Raw genomic sequence first — 6,000 nt, forward strand, 5'->3', positions numbered from 1 at the left:
TATCTGCTGCCTTTGTTCTTCTAGATGGTGGTGGTTTGGGTCTGGAAGGTAATATTGGAGGAACATTAGTGAACTTTAGCAATGCATCTTGTAAATACACATTGTAGATAGCTCTGAGTGATGATGCATAATTGGTCAAGCCTGTAGATCTCTATGACTATTATTATGTAGATGTCAGCATTGTAGCTTTACTAAAACAACTTGGCTAGGGTGCAGACCGCTCTGCAGCACACGTCTTTTAAACTATTTCTGGAATTTTGTCAGGGTTTATAGCCCTTACAGTAACCAGGGCCTCCAACCATTTCTTGACATCATTGAAGTGAATTGAATTGGCTGAAAACTGGCACCTATTATGCTGGGAACCTTTGGCAGAGGCGGAGATGGTTCATCCACTCAGCATTTCTGGCTGAAAATTGCTGCGAATGCTTCAGCCTTATCTTTCACACTGATGTTGGGCTCTTGCATCATTGAGGATGGGATATTTGTGGAGCCTCCTCCTCCAATCTGTTGTTTCACTGTCCATCACCATTAATGACTGAATTTGAGGGGATTGCAGTGCTCAGACCTGATCCATTGTTTGTAGAATCGCTAAGCTCTATCATGACCTATTAATGTGTTTGACACACAAGTAAATCTGTTTTCTAGCTTCACCAGATTGACATTCTTTTCGGGATGTCAGCTGCTGCTCCTGGCATCTGCTCCTCCAGGCTTCATTGAACGGAGATTGATCCTCTGCTTGATTATAATGGTAAAGTGGCAGTTTGTGTTGGGGAATGAATCTGCTGCGACTGCTGTTGATGGCTCACAGTGCCACATGGATGCTCAGTCTCAAGTTATTAGAGATGTTCAAAGTCCACTAGGAGAAAGTGAAGACTACAGATGCTGGGGATCAGAGCTTAAAAATGTGTTGCTGGAAAAGCACAGCAGGTCAGGCAGCATCAAAGGAGAAGGAGAATCGACGTTTTGGGCATAAGCCGATCCTCAGGGCTTATGCCCAAAACGTCTATTCTCCTTCTCCTTTGATGCTGCCTGACCTGCTGTGCTTTTCCAGCAACACATTTTTAAGCTGTGCTCAAAGTCCATCCCATTTAGCACAGTGATAGTGCCACACAACAAAATATAAGGGATTTTCTTGTGGAACTTGGACTCCACAATGACTAGGTGGTGACTACTCTTACCAACATGTGGTAACAAGCAGGTGGTTTCCTTATCCATGTTTTATCTGAAGCCATAGAGTCATACCACATGGAAACAGACCCTTCAGTCCAACTAGTCCTTACCAACCATGTTCCCAAACTAAACTAGCCCCATGTGCCTGTACTTTGTCCATATCGCTCTAAACCTTTCCTATTCACGTACTTATCCAAATTTTTTTTAAATGCTGCAATTGTACTTGCATCCATTTCCTCTTCCAGTTCATTTCACACACGATCCATTCTCTATGTAAAATAAAGTTGCCCCTCATACCTTTTTAAAAACCTCCACCTTTCACTTTAAAAATATGCCCCCTAGTTTTGAACTCCACCGCCGTAGGGGAAAAAAATCCTTGCCATTCACCTTATCTATGCCCTTTATGATTTTATAAACCTAGAGACAATCACCCTCAATCTTCTACACTCCAGTGAAAAAAGACCCAGCCAATCCAATCTATTTTTTGCAATACTATACCACCATTTCCAGCAAAATCCTGGTAAATCTTTTCTGAACCCTCACCAATTTAATAATACCCTTTCTATAGCAGGGCAACCAGAACTGAACAGAGTTCTCCAAAAGGAGCCTCACCAACATCCTATGCAATCTCAATATGACATCCCAACTCCTATACTCTAGGATCTGAACAATGAAGCAAGCATGATAAATGCTTTCTTTATCACCCTGTCTATCTGTGATGTGAATTTCAAAGACTTATGCACCTGAACACCTGGCTCTCTCGAGTCGACAACACTAGGCCCTACTTTTAACTGTATAAGTCCTACCCTTTGTTGTTTTACCAAAATACAACACCTCACATTTATCAAAATTAAACTCCATCTGCCACTCCTCAGTCCATTGATCCAATTTATCAAGATCTGTTTGTAGTTTTAGGTAACCTGCTTCACTGTCCAAAATGCCACCAATGTTGATATCATCTGCAAAACCCTACAGACTTCATGAAGTCCAGAGTCAATGCTGATGATTCCCAGGTTAGCTCCCTCCTGACTCTATACCACAGTGCCACCATCTCCACTGGGTCTGTCCTGCTGGTAGGACAGCGCAATGATGATGGTATAATGATGGCATTGTTACCTTGATAACTGGATTACTAGTCCAGTGAAATACCACTGTGCATGGTTTCCTGTAGGTCCCAGTGTGTGTGACAGGACAGAGTGTGCACTATCTTTACATTTCATTGTGTGCGTTTGTGGAAAACCAGACTGAGATTCTCAGCACCAACTTGCATAAACCAGGTCTGAGTGCATATGAAAGAGTGAGTGTCCCAGCACAGAGTGTGTGTGCGTGTGTAAAGCAGGACAGAGTGTCCCAGCACAGAGTGTGTGCGCGTGTGTGTATAAAAAGCAGGATCGAGTGTCCCAGCACCGAGTGGGTGTGCATGTGTGTAAAACAGGATCGAGAGTGTGTGTGTGTGTGTGTGTGTGTGTGTGTGTGTGAGTGAGAAGCAGGACCGAGTGTCCCAGCACCGAGTGTGTGTGTGTGTGTGTGTGTGTGTAAAGCAAGACCAAGTGTCCCAGCACTGTATGCGCGCGCGTGTGTAAAGCAGGACCGAATGTGTGTGTGCGTGTAAGTAAAAAGCAGGACCAAGTGTCCCAGCACCGAGTGAGTGCATGTGTGTGTGTGTGAGAAGCAAGACCGAATGTCCCAGCACCGAGTGTGTGTGTGTGTGTAAAGCAGGATCGAGTGTCCCAGCACGGTCTGTGTGTCTGTGTGTAAAGCAGGACTGAGTGTCCCAGCACGGTCTGTGTGTCTGTGTGTAAAGCAGGACTGAGTGTCCCAGCACCGACTGTGTGCGTGTGCGTGTGCGTGTGTGCGCATTGCAGCACCGACTGTGTGGGTGTGTGTAAAACAGGACTGAGTGCCCCAGCACCGACTGTGCGTGTAATGGGACTGAGTGCCCCAGCACTGACTGTGTATGTGTAAAACAGGACCAAGTGCCCCAGCATTGACTGTACACGTGTGTAAAACAGGACTGAGTGTCCCAGCACTGATCATGTCTGTGTAATGGGACTGAGTGCCCCAGCACTGACTGTGCGTGTGTATGTAAAACAGGACGGAGTGTCCCAGCACTGACTATGTATGTGCGTGCGCATATGTCCCGGAGTGTCCCTGCCCAAAAGAATCTGACTCTGACACAATGAGGAAAACTCTGTCTAACTCAGATTTCTGCATCACTTACTCTTCAGATGAAGAACATTCACCCAAAGAACAGTTCAACTCGATTTGGTAATGTATAGTCATACTGTGTTTAACAATTTCAAACCATAAACATTGCTCCATATTTGTTTGAAAATGCTGCATGTATTCAGCAGAGCTGGGAGTCAGTGCAGAAAAGCAGAGTTCATGGTTCAGACCACTGACATTTCATGAAAACTGTTAACAATTCCCCAGTTGCAACTTACATCTCTTCTAGAAACACCCTTTTCTTCATTTTTCCCATTGTCACTTTCCACCATCATTCTGTCTGTCATTTCAACTCTTCCTGTTTCACAGACACCATTTGTTCAACTTTTCCGCTGCTCCCACCCAGGTACGACTGAAAACCTCAAAAATCTCAAAATGTTTTCAGTACCAATTAAAAAAAGAAAAATCAATGGAAAACATTCATGCGGTTTCTCTCTCAACGATGCGAATTAATCTGAATTTTTGGTATTTCCTGCTTTTATTTTGCATTTATGAAGCGAGGGGGAGGTGAAATCTATTCAGTGTCACAATTTCATAATTCACACCATCTACATTTTCCACATTTAAAAACATTTCCGCCATACAATTACATAGTACACAGTAGGTGATCACTAATTGGTCTACACTCCCCATCCAACCTGCACAGTATGAGACCAGTCACTCTCACACTTCCAATGACTGCCCCTCCCAGGAGCACAGTGAATGCTGCATCAGTGAATTCAACATTGGAGGTCAACAATGAAACCCCCTTTCCTATGACCTTTCAATCTCACTGGGGTATGGGTCCCAAATACAATGACTCTTACTGGAGTAAATGTCCCATGCACACAGACTCTCACTGGGGTATAACTTCCCCACATGTATTGACTCACTAGGATAAGTGTCCCACACACACTAACACTCACTGGGGTATGACTCCCACACTCTCAGACTCTAACTGGCTTACGGGTCCCATGCACACCCACACTCACTGAGGTAAGTATCTCACATGCACCGACTCTCACTGGGATACGGGTCCCCAACACACACAGACTCTCACTGGGGTTCGGGTCCCCAACACGCACAGACTCTCACTGGGGTTCGGGATCCCAACACACACAGACTCTCACTGGGGTTCGGGATCCCAACACGCACAGACTCTCACTGGGGTTTGGGACACACACACACACACACAAATCTCATTGGGGTATGGATTCAATTTGATATTTCATTTGACACAAGTGTCAATTAGAAAGAATGGCATTAGCAGGAATAGCAAACTTGAGGCACAATTTTAAAATATTTAAACAGGTAGTCAAAATAAGACAATTTAATTTAATCCCTCTCCTTTGTAAATAAAATCAAAGCTGCCAAAGAACTGAGGTTCCGTATGTTTAGAAACTTAAAACTGGCTCTACAGTGCAGCCTCAGCTCCACACAACTCGTCAGGAAATATGAACTTTTTCAGGGTTAATCTTTTCTTTTGAGACACAAAGGACTGCAATTAGAAAAAAAAAAAGTTACATCATGGAAAACTGAAAGAATCACATTACCTTCAGTGCTTTATCCTTTCCTGTGGAGCCCTGGCTCAACGTGGAACTAGCCAGGGGAACCCGATGAAGCTGGAGTCCTCTGTAACACCCTGCACTCTGATGATCAGACAGAGAGAGCCTGACAGGCAGCACAAGCCCCTGTGTGAGTAAGGGAGGCAAGGCTGGCACCGTCCCAGGAGGTGGGCCCCTTCGGACGATTGGTTCAGGCCATTCTGACATCAAGCTGATGGGGCTGTCCAGGATGTCAATCTTTGCTGGAAGCTCAGTCAGTTGCAGGGAGTGTTAGACTGCCTGGGCTGTTCCAGCTTCTCACTCAAAGAGACAGAATTCACCCTGCTGCAATAATCTTAACTCGTTTAAAACCTCACACCTTTGTGGGTCAATTTTATTAAAGATAGATAGATGGCTAACCCTTTTGACACCAAACCCGCAATAACTTTGCACTAACCTTTTCAATGGAGAGAACATCCTGAGATGCCACATAGAACTGGCAATGGGCCACAGATCAGGCAGAGTGACAACACTTAGCCCACAAGGCCCGAAAATGCTTTGGTTAAGGCGGAGAGGGAAATGGAAATGCAGACAGCATTCAGCAAAGAACAGCACAGCACAGCATAGGGAGAGCTGGTTGGTGACCTGTAGTGGGGGGGGGGGGGTGAATGTGTGAGGATCGCAGGACTGTGAATTACACAGGGAATTGTCAGGGTTGAAGTCAAAAAGCCCAAACTAAGCGGGTTGAGTCATGGGAAGGTATGGATTCACACTCAACCCCTCGAATCTGCAGGATGTGATCACAGCTGGCACTCCTACGCAGTATTGACAGCGATGTGTTAAACCGAGGCACTGCACTCAGATCCCATGCCACTTTTGTGAAGAATACTGGAGACATTCCATTTTTTTCTTACTGGCTAATGTTTGTCCACAGCCAACATTGTTACAACTAATTATTCTCATATGGCAATTTCGGAGCATAATACGAGCAGGAGAAGACCATTTGGCTCATCATGCCTGCTCAACCATTCAATACAGTGATCTTCAGCTTCAACTACACTTTCCCATCTGCCTCTCTCAA

General features: G+C 45.0%; 1 protein-coding gene across 1 annotated transcript in view; it reads right to left on the reverse strand.

Moving 5' to 3' along the window:
• The window catches only part of LOC140454465 (uncharacterized), a 66,468-nt gene extending 61,423 nt beyond the window's left edge, over positions 1 to 5,045 (reverse strand). Inside the window, exon 1 of the mRNA XM_072549226.1 lies at positions 4,929 to 5,045. The gene's annotated coding sequence lies outside the window, so the exon portion shown is untranslated. The remainder of the gene's footprint in view (positions 1 to 4,928) is intronic.
• Between the last annotated feature and the right edge of the window lie 955 nt (positions 5,046 to 6,000).

Source organism: Chiloscyllium punctatum, chromosome 29, assembly GCF_047496795.1.
Source record: "Chiloscyllium punctatum isolate Juve2018m chromosome 29, sChiPun1.3, whole genome shotgun sequence".
NCBI classification, from domain to species: Eukaryota; Metazoa; Chordata; class Chondrichthyes; order Orectolobiformes; family Hemiscylliidae; genus Chiloscyllium; species Chiloscyllium punctatum.